The sequence below is a fragment of the Armigeres subalbatus genome, chromosome 3 (genome assembly GCF_024139115.2).
Source record: "Armigeres subalbatus isolate Guangzhou_Male chromosome 3, GZ_Asu_2, whole genome shotgun sequence".
Lineage (NCBI taxonomy): Eukaryota > Metazoa > Arthropoda > Insecta > Diptera > Culicidae > Armigeres > Armigeres subalbatus.
The window spans coordinates 398,052,716-398,063,761 of record NC_085141.1 but is presented as its reverse complement, the minus strand read 5'-3'; the positions used below and the strand labels follow the sequence as shown (position 1 = coordinate 398,063,761).

At 37.0% G+C, this 11,046-nt stretch overlaps 1 pseudogene; it reads left to right on the top strand.

The window, feature by feature from the left end:
- Positions 1–348: 348 nt before the first annotated feature.
- Positions 349–10,536, top strand: LOC134223007 (alkaline phosphatase 4-like; annotated as a pseudogene).
- Positions 10,537–11,046: the final 510 nt, after the last annotated feature.

Below are 11,046 nucleotides of genomic sequence, written 5' to 3'. Positions count from 1 at the left end.
TAAATTCAAACAACCATAACTTTCATGTTTAACACGGAGCAGATTTGTTACATCTACTTGAACGGAAATTTAAGGTTTTGTTCGTACTGTGTAATCAAGGGCTTTCCACGATAATAGGTGTAAATTTATGCGTAACATAGTTCTGTCGGTATTGGTACTGTTTCCGAAATGAAAATATTTTTATTTATAACTTCGAAATTATCACCTGTCAGGTGACAATGGGTCAAATGGGGCAGAATGGGTCACTGTTCAAGTACTTAAAGACCTTTTGAACGATTTTGCTCGACGACCTCTAGACTGCCGGTGAGAGCGATGACCATTCTCACCCCAGACCCATTGTCACCCCTGATGGCGGTAAGTTTAGTCGCACACTATATTGATTTCAGTTCAAGTTTGGTGATTTTCTTCAGAACTCATGAAAACGTAGTACCTACCTATTTTATTTCGCTTAGGAGGAAATTTTGCAAATTTGCTTACCCGTTTCTGAGTTATACTGCCGCAAAGGAAACGTGAATTCGTTATATGTATATAGAAAAGACTAGCAGATCGATTCTGCATTGCTCTGAGGCAGGCATTTGCTTTTCAAATGTCAAATGTTGCAGCACCGCACTCTAGATCGATTTATGTACAATCGTTTTGATTTTTTTTTCGCTACTCACCAACTTTATTTTTTTAACTATTCCCTAGAAATATCATTTCTCTTTCTGTATATAAACACAGTCCTTCCTAGAACGAACCGAACAGTACATAAATTCCAACCGTTCATCCGTTCGTGAGTTTTATTGCCTCACAGAAAATGCAAACTCATTTGTATAGAGACTAGACGAACCTGCCCGATCTTGCTTGTTTTTTTTATCTAACTGTCAATACAGGTCCGGCAAGCGGGCATGGTAGTCATATGGCTAATGCTTTTGCCTCATACGCAGGAGGTTGTGGGTTCAATCCCAGGTCCGTTCCATTCTCCTACTTGTATCTTGTATTTCTCATATTCTAGCAATCGCTAGAACTGGAAAAGAACTTCCATGCCTGTTGTTCACGTTGCGAGGGCGTTGCTACAACAAAAGCAGTGAAAAACTTTCCCTCATGAACATTGTGCTTGTTTACTGAGCAGATAAATAACTAAGATCGATATCCCCCCCGCATATCATCAGTATCTTTGCTCAGAAGACCGAATGATGGGATAAATTGCAATGCATGAAATCAAATTGTTAACGAATAAAAATGGAATGATAAAAAATGGATTTGTTAACAAATGGAAACTTTCAATTAATTCTTTGATTTTTTATATTGTAATGCTCATAAAAAATCTACTCCTCCCAGGGATTGAATCCTAAAGAGAAAGGCAAGTTTCTCACTTATCATATTCGATACATATGATTATACCGCGAAACTTTTTCGAGCTGCTATGATAGAGAACTGATTCGATGATGATAAATTTCTTTTAGAAAGCCCAATGGGGGAGCACTGGCTGATGCATTCAACTTTTCTACAGCAGCAGTAACCAACACGAAGGGCGAAACAAAGGAAAATCACCATTTTCTGTGAGGCATCATCCGATTCTGTTTTTTCGCACTTGTACAAGTTTGATAAATTTATTATCATGGCTTGTTATGATTCAGAACACTTTTTGCATTGTTAGCTAAGAAAAATTTCGTTGAAATGCAAATATTTTTCATCAAGTTTTCAGCTGCGCCGCTGAATAAAAAAATTCAAGAATCTAACGAGAAATGCCTGCCAGTCCAGAAATCTTAACGTTTTTGTGGGCTTCGTGGCCGTGTGTGTGAGTGTGGGTTCGATTCCCGCCCTGGTAAGAAGGAAACTTTTAGTGATCGGAAAATTCTTCACTGGTCCACTGCGTGTTATGTGTCCGTTGTGTAATGCTAGGTGTTAAGTGTTCAGTCTGTACTACCTCTGGTCGAAGACGGTGTTCCTGCCTATTTTTTTTTTTTGCAGGCTGTTCATAGACTTTTAGTGAGCATACACAACCATTTGATTTTCTCTACCATTATTCCCTTTGCAAATTTATTAGAGTACAGCCATGACGGTGCTGAGTGCACGTTACATGTCTGATAGGCAACTCCAGTTTTTCAAACAATATGATATATATCAACATGTAAAAATATCTCTCATACTTCAGAATATACGTTTCCCTTCTCCAGGAATTCTCCTTTAGAAATTATGAATACCGTCGTCGGGGTGACAATGGGTCAAATGAGAATGGGTCACTGTTTCAAGTATCAGAATGCTTGAGAAAAGATTGAAGTATCGGTGGGAAGAAGACTAAAAATAAGAAACCTTTTGAAGATTTTGCTATCTGACCTCCAGGGTGGAGATCGATTACGGTATGTCTTCCTCAAAGGAATTTAGGAAACTTCGGCTTTCTCGAATTGTGACAAAATTCTTCCTTTCCAGGAAATTCCTGCTGCATGAATTCTGGGTTCTTCCAGGAATTCTGGGGAATGCTTTCGTCCAGGGTTTTGAGGACCCATGCAGATATTATGGGGAATTCTTCCACCAACAAATCTAAAGAACTTTAGCCTACTTCTATCGCTCCAACACACGTTATCATTTTTCTCGAATTGTCAGGAAATCTCTTCAGATATTCAGTAGCAATTTTTCACAAATTCTTTTGGTAGGCGTTCTACAAGAATTGTGAAATTTTGAGAATTTTTGGAAAATTCTCCTTCAGAAACTCTGGAAAATTCTCCTTCAGAACTCCTTCTACAGAAATGCTACAGAAATTCTCGGAATTTTGGGTAATTGAGCATCAAAGTTCAGCAGATTTGAGAATTACTCGCATCAGCTGACAGAACTCTGTAATTTCGTTTTAAAAATTTGTGTGAATTTTTTAGTATTCGAGGAGGTCCACGGGTTTTAATTTCGCTCGAGAAATTTCTTATTTAGGAGTTTCAGGGACTCCCTTTATCCGGAAGCTCTGAAGAATTAATACATTTCCCAGAATTTCTGAATGGGGAAACCCCTGGACTGGCATAAGGAAGTACCAGAAAAAGCTAAACCGTACCATGAACTGATTTCAGTCAGCATGGCCTTGCTTTGTAACCGCCAAGCTAAGTAAGTCACAATTCAGGATTTTTGGTAGTATTTTCACTAGGAACTACACATCCTCCCACAAGAACTGTTGAAGAAATGGAGAAATCACTGGAGAAAATCGTAAAGATATTTCTGAAGATTTTTTTAAGGAACCTCATAAGAATCTACTCATGATATTTGAAAAATTATTCAGAATATATAAGGAACTCATGAAGAAGTTTTTGGAGGGATTCTTGGGGAACTTCCGAAGGAATGCTTTCAACATTTTGAAATTTTCTATAGAATGCTTCAAAATTTTCAAAGTTTTTTTTCAAATCCATGATCTCTGTAGAATTTAATGGGATTTCAGAGGCTCATTCGAACAAGTCATCTCAAAAGGAATATTAATTAAGCAAACACAAAGTTTCCGCAACACATTACAGTGTAGATAACAGCTACTGCTTTTATATAGAGAAATGTAGGAAGGTCTATGGAAAACAAGCTTCCCTAAGAAGATCTCGATAAGAAATATTTTTTTCAACAACGGCTGATTTTTAGATTGATCGGCTTACTTGAACTAATGATTGTGCCAAAGTTGATTTATTTTGCAATCGTGCACTTTGCACCAATTTAATCCATGATCTACTCGTGCTCAAATCTTCATTAAAACTTTTTCATATCACTTAAACTACTCAACTGTTATTGAATCACTTCTGATTTCACTTTAAGTGCAATTTTTCCAGGCCTGCATCAAATTTTGAAAAGCGGCGTATACCGTCGGTTGCAGCGCCGTGGCAAGTTTTAGAATTCTAGGCAATTTTAAAGCAGTTCATCCATAAATTCACGTTGAACTGAAGGCGAATCACCGTATTATGTTGATATCAATCCGCCTGAGTAACACGCTGCCATATAGGTTTACATAACAGAAATCATATTGAGTCTGGAACCAAATCGGACAAAAATGTGCTAATAGCGTTTTACGGATTCGATGCCATCTTGATTATTAACATCAAAATGCCAATCTTAATTTAATTCAATAATTTCAAGCGATTAAAAACTTATAAGAGGAATAAATTAAATGCTTTAAAAGACAACACACTTAGTATCATTCAATGACGAAATCGAAACATTCGAAAAACAACAATAAATAAGGATGTTTCGACAAATGGACAAAAATATCACACTGAATAGCGGAAGCTCTTGACAGACTTCAATTAATCGAATCGTAGTAGTTGATTTTGGCTTCTCCAACAGGACATCGACAAATTATGCATTTGCAGGTGATTCTAACCCTTTCCTTCCCATGGTAGCTGTGAGTTCCATCAATTTTGCACCTTCCAGCATTCATCGAATTATCTCAACGACAAAATGCAGTATTTGATAACTTTTATGATTTCATTAGACTGCAAATATAATCAATTTTGTGTAAAAATAGTTAAACCATTGAAAACAATCAAGTGATTATTGATTTACAATCAAAACTTTTTCGTTTTCACTAATTTTAACTATGCCAAATAACTTTTTAACATTTTTCCATAGGTGATTCCTTCCTATTGAAATCTTGAAAAAGTCGGAAAGAGGGTTACGATTAGATTTACCTCACGCAGATACACCAACAGCGGAAAAAGAAATAGTTGCACGAATCTATGGATAAGGGATGATAAGACACTTTTCCTGAGAAACGAACGAAACGAAATTTGAATGTCTATGTTGATTCGAACGAAACGAAACGAAAATAGATTAACTTCGAGACTTCGAAAGATACGAAATCAACGTCAATTTTTGAAATTTTTCGAAACGAAACGAAATTTTAATTTTTTTCCGCGGAATTTTTATTGAATCTGATTTATATTATGTTACCTAAAATGATTTTCACTTAAGACTTGCATGAAAACATATGGATATTTTCCATCTAGTTTCGATTGTAGAAGATAAATTATTTGCTAGTCATGGTACTCATCGTCTTCAATTCATTAAAAATTGTAATTAATTTGAAGAATTCAATTCCAAATAAACACATAGATTTAAAGTGAATTGGCAATTTTTGCGCGATATCGTGTTAGTGATAATCCCGTCCACTAGAGTGACGGACCAAAACAGTAATGAAATATTAGTTCCATACCAAAGACTTGTTGTAAATTGCTCTCAAGGATGTTTCTGCACAATTCTTCATTGGATTGGTGCAAAATATAAATACTTTCTGTCTGAGTACCCCACTCTATGTGTTTTGATTTCATTTTCTTTAAGTCAAATAACTGATTTATGACCAATAAATTTAGTAACAGATGAAGGTTTGTGATAAGTCGCACGTGTTCTGTTTACATGGGAAAAGTAATCCAGAATTTGTTGTCCGCTTTCAAAGGATTCATCGATGTGGTGCTCGAATCTGATCGATTTTATATCAGTTCAGCTTTATATCAGGCAGTATGTATTTATATAAAAAATATAGGAATTGTAGCGATTTTTGTGTATTCCGATTCAAAATTATTTCATTTAAGATTTATGTGATTATCAGCATAATCAGATAATGCTTATATTCATTCATCAGGTGGTTTTTATGGTATTGAGCTAAATCAAACCAGAATACACGAATATAGTATACCAGATAGAGAATTGATATTAGCACACCAAAGATATGTCTTTCAGATTGTGTTTCAGAATGAAGTTTTCCTTTCTCGTACAACTAAGTTGTACCGAAAGGCATCATTTCACTATGAAAACGAACCTTTTATGAAGCCTCTGAGACCCATAGTATTATATAAATCGACTCAGTCGTACAAGCTGAGACATGTCTGTCATCTGTGTATGTATGTGTGTATGTGTGTGTGTGTATGTGTGTGTGTATGTGTGTGTGTGCACAAATGCTATAAAAACATTAGACAACTTCGTATAGTAATCCTTAACTGATTTTCGCAACAAGTTTCATTCGACAGGGAAAGCTTTGTTGATCACTATTGAATTTCAATAACGATCGGTCATTGCGTTTGAAAGTTATAAAGAAAATGGTACATCGGACCATAAACCCCATATAAGGTTGATGTCTTATAAATGCGAGAAAGGCACCACCAATGCAGGTGGATTAATCTGGTTTTTAATTTTTTTAATTTGCCAGGCATGAAGAAATAATTTAATTTTTATAATAAATAACAAAAGGATATAATTTCTTCCAAATTCAACCTTTTTATAGAAGGTTGAAGACCATAGTCTTAATACAATTAACTGACGTTCCGAGCTATTGCCTGTTTGTCCTGTATATTGTTGCATATATGCATGAAAGATTGTTGTCAACTTTTCATTCTCAATTGACTCCAATTAGAAGAAACAGCTCTATGGACAGTATGAGGCCGCTCACGCCATTACAGTCAATTTAGGATTACGTGAGGAAAATTAGTTTGATACTCATTCCATGATAGAGGAATGCTCTGCATCTCCGTGAGTGCCACAGAAAGGAATCTGCAGTTTGTTGAAAATTAATTAATGTGAAACCAATTGGTAAGACAATATTTATCGAAACAAAGATATTTTGAAAACTCGAAGACAAAACTGTTTCAAATCAATCAACGTAAACCATTGCTTCGTTTAAAGTTTTCGGAATCACGCCACGACATTGCCTCTTTGAAAAAGTTTACTGATCTAATTCATATCTGATAATATTTATACTCTGAGCCTGATGTCTAAATATTGAGTCGGATCGAACACTTTGAAAAAAATGGAATAGAATAGTTAAAGATATTTTTCTTTTCTGTTGACATTGCTAACATAATACGAAGAAGTATCTGAACTGTTCAGCGAAAAAGGTATAGTCAATTGAACAAATTTTCAGACCTTTTTCAAAACTTAAAATGAAACAGTTGCAATTTTTCAACTAAACTGTAAAGTTATGATGATATCCCAAAGGTAGTAAAAATATCAGTTTTGACAAATATCATATGAAATCAACATAGGGCTAACATCTGTTGCGCATACTCAAACCAGTATAAGACCAGAACAAAATAGGAGTTCTATCCAAACGTTTCTTTACATTACTGAATAAAAAGTGGTACTTCCATTTGCTACTAGAATGATATATCGTCCTACTGGTTAGACGCTGAGACAGAGGTGTCACCAACATTCCAGAATATAACAAAAATCATGCTACTATTCTTCAGCTTATATCATATTTGGTCGACGATGGATAAATTCGCTCAGAAACTGAGAAAATGATATAAATAAAAATAAACCGCTTACTTATAAATTTTGGCTTTAAACGCAGTATGAGAACAGAAAGTAAGAGAACCTGTATACTGAAAAGTTACCAACAATAAAAATAAGCCTAAACTGTAAACTTTATTACATTAACTAGTCAATGCTATCCATTTGAGTTAAAAATAGCTTATCCTCTTATATAATTTGATCATCATGCATAGTTTAAGAAGAAGTGTTTCTACCTGTGGAACTCTAATCAATAGTTCGGTCTCAAAGAGGCTGACCTCCGTTTCATTCAATTCAACTAGCTGGATAGAGGCTATAAATGTGCATTTAAGAAGCTTTCGAAAATCAGGGTTTTCGTTTTCAAACGTGCATATAAGGATCTGTATAAGGATAAGCTCCAAACCACTGATACATGATTGCATTCAACAACTAAATTTTCTGAATAAATTGTAGATAGTGTGTTTTTCTTCTTTTTAAAGGTTATAACACTGACCACTAAAAGTTTTGTATCGTTACGTTTACTCCTACTTGCATGCTAATGTGTTAACCAGCGTTTATGAACATAAAATTGAATGAACGAAATTGCACAGGATATATCTCAGAAGTTAAAAAAGGTGATATCTCCGATTTAGTTGTCAAAAACATCCTTTTCGTTATTCTATAAGATCTTTGAACAGAAGCCGGTGGTGTTAAACACAAAAAATCAGCAAAATGGTTTTACCACTTCTTGCTGGCACCGGCTCATTGTCGACTCTAAATGAGATTAGGTAGGCGTTGATAGAAAAAAATTAACAATTTTTGAAAACAGCTTTTGATTTTGTTCGCGCGCAGCCAAAATTTTGATTAATAACGACCGTACGAGACAGTATGGTTTAAGTTTGAATTTGTTTCGATATTCCGCGGAATTCGTTAAATTTCGTTTTAGGCTAGTTTTTCAGGCGAAATTTTGTAATTTTACGAACGAAACGAAACTCAAGAAATCTGATTTTGCCATGTTCAAATTCCGCAAATTCCGAATTTTGTTTCGAACCATCCTGAAACGAAATTTTCAGATCACCATATGTTATAGGAAATTCATTGTTTTTTTTTTTATTAACACAACATACCTTTGCTTTCAACACAACATACGCACACTCGAGACATTCAAATAACAAGCCACCACTTCAGGTCATGAACTTGTTATCATATCATAATTTGTACTGACTACAGGCCCTTCAAACCTTGACTAAACCCAAAAGATAATGTTCCGGTCCACGTTTCATCGTTATTCATAGCTCGTAGCAATAACTTCACGGCCGTTGTTTTAATCCAATGTTCCTATTTTTACAACCCTGTACTGGACAATCGCACTCGATTTATCACGGGAATCCTCCTGCAGTGAAATCAATCTGCAAACAAATTATTTGTTATTTTCTTTACTAGGTACATACTAATAGTAGGGGATTCCTCCACCAAACATAATGGGTATGAAGTATGAAACGTGTTTCCAGCGTCAATCGCGCCGCTGTTGAGAAGTCTGCGGGTTTCCACCATTAATGATAATCCAACGACGGATGAAACAGCAATTTCGTCATTAATAATGTTCGTTAATATCATAATCCATGCAAAAACAATTTACGCAAATGATTTTGATTCTGAATACTATTCAAATAGAAGAAAACTTTTCTTATAATTACATCTGACTGCATTTGGACACGCTACCCAATGCGATAAGCCAATCAATGGCCATGTAGTAAACAATGCATCAATCAAACTTTCCGCTTTCTCTCGTTTCAGACGCCCTCTCTGGCGACAGCAGGAGAATCCTACCCAGCGATCTCAGTCACGAACGCTCAAAGGGGGCAGGCGTTGCTCGGAAGTGATCATCTCATTGCGACGGTTGTGAATTGCATCGCTCAGCACCGCGACATCTACAAGGTCAATGGCGGGCGATCAAGGAGGAGGAGGAAGGAGCTTGATCACCTTGAGAATAGCGGCCTTCGAAGACGTAACACGGACTCGGCAGGTACCGATTCGGCTATACGCCACGGCCATGTTCACCGGGTGAAGACCAAGTCGGTTCATCGGGGTGGATTATCGGGCACGGCAACTAACGAGGTTGCGGCGGTGTTTCAATGTAATGGAATGGGCAGGCTGTGGCAAGCGTACGTGGATCGTTATCTGACCGTCGCATGCGCACCCGGCGGCTACCGTTTGCAGCACAGTAATGTACGGCAGAATTGGGAGTGGAGGTAAATGTTCCGGGCGCAATGCGGAACAAAACAAAGGATATTGCTCGACAGTTAGTGGAGAACGCTCCGGGAAATAAGATGAATGTTATTTGGGTGAGGAAGATCTTCGTTTGGGGCGGCGATTCCAGACCACTAAAGACGGCGTTCAGGTTTACGGATCCATGGAGAAAGTTTGCGTTCGAGAGGATGGAGAATCTGGTAAAGGATTGCTTGGTGAGCAAAAGGATTCTCCAGCTGCTGTGTGAATACGGCTGAGTTAATGAACGCTGGTAGACGACTTGGAATACCTCATGGGGTTGTTCGTCGATACACATGTCGTATGAACGAGTACGCAAAACTGAGTGAGGAGAGCCATACCTGCAGATAGCGACAGAAGGCGATTCGAGTTCTGAAACGGAAAGATCCAATGGATTTGTGTTGATGGTTGGAAGGAGGAGAATCGATCATGCCCATCATCAGAACCATGCTCATTTGGCAATTGAGGGAGGTATCGAACCGATCGCGCTGTTGAACGAGCATTAGGAATGGTGGACTTGGAAGAACTTTATTATGGTTACAGCTGATCTTCTGCATTCGATGACTTTTCTAATGGATACCCTGATAGAGGAAAAATGATATTCTTGGTAAGCATAAGTTAACTAAATATCAGAGTTTTGAGTCTAATTAAAATTCGTCTCTGCAGGCTTTGCCAACTGTCCAGATAAGTTACCGTACGAAACGACATGTACGCCAACGGCCCAGGCTTCCAAGCACATCGTATCAATGATAGCTGGACCACCGTCCCATCTAGACACCTGGATTCCGGTCGAAACTATGGATCGTTCTATGTTAGATCATCGTCACCTGTCGGCGTTCTACCCGGACGAAACGCATGGCGAGAAGATGTAGTTGTGTTTGCCTCTGACCGGGGTCCAGTTCAGTTCTGGGAACGTTCGAACAAACTATTGCATATGTGATGAGTTATGCCGGTGCATGGACCGCCAAGGCTTCAATGAAGCGTATGCACAAAGCTCCAACGGGTGGCGCTGATCCACCAAAAATCGCCCATTCAACTGTCGATCAGTATTTTATTGCTAGCGTATAGTTGTATTTATCTCTTCAGCACAATTGGTTGCAAATTCTAGCTTAGTTTAAATTTTAAATCCAAATATAAATAGCGTAATTCATTGGAATTTTTGATGATGCTTACAATTGCTGAGAGAAAGCCTTATCGTTGAAGAGCCACTGTCAGCAAACCCTTCTTTAAAATTCAAAATGAGTCAAATATTCCAACAGTTCGTGGTATAATCTAATCTAATCTATGTAAATCAAAGGTATGATTCGTTGTAATAGTCGGGTTTATGATGCTTTTATGAATTCAGAAGTTAGGTGTCAGTGGACACTTCATTATCACACGCTTGCTTTTTAAGTTGTTTTTTGTCTCTTAAATCGAGGTGATGGTAAATACTGAAAGGGTTAGAAACACTTTTTTTTAAAATGATTTATTTATTATTATTTTTATGTCTTTATTATGAGACTTTCAGCCAGGCTGGCCTGTTTCTGTAAAATGATTTATTGAGCTTTGAAACAAAATTAAAACTTCGTGATCATTGTT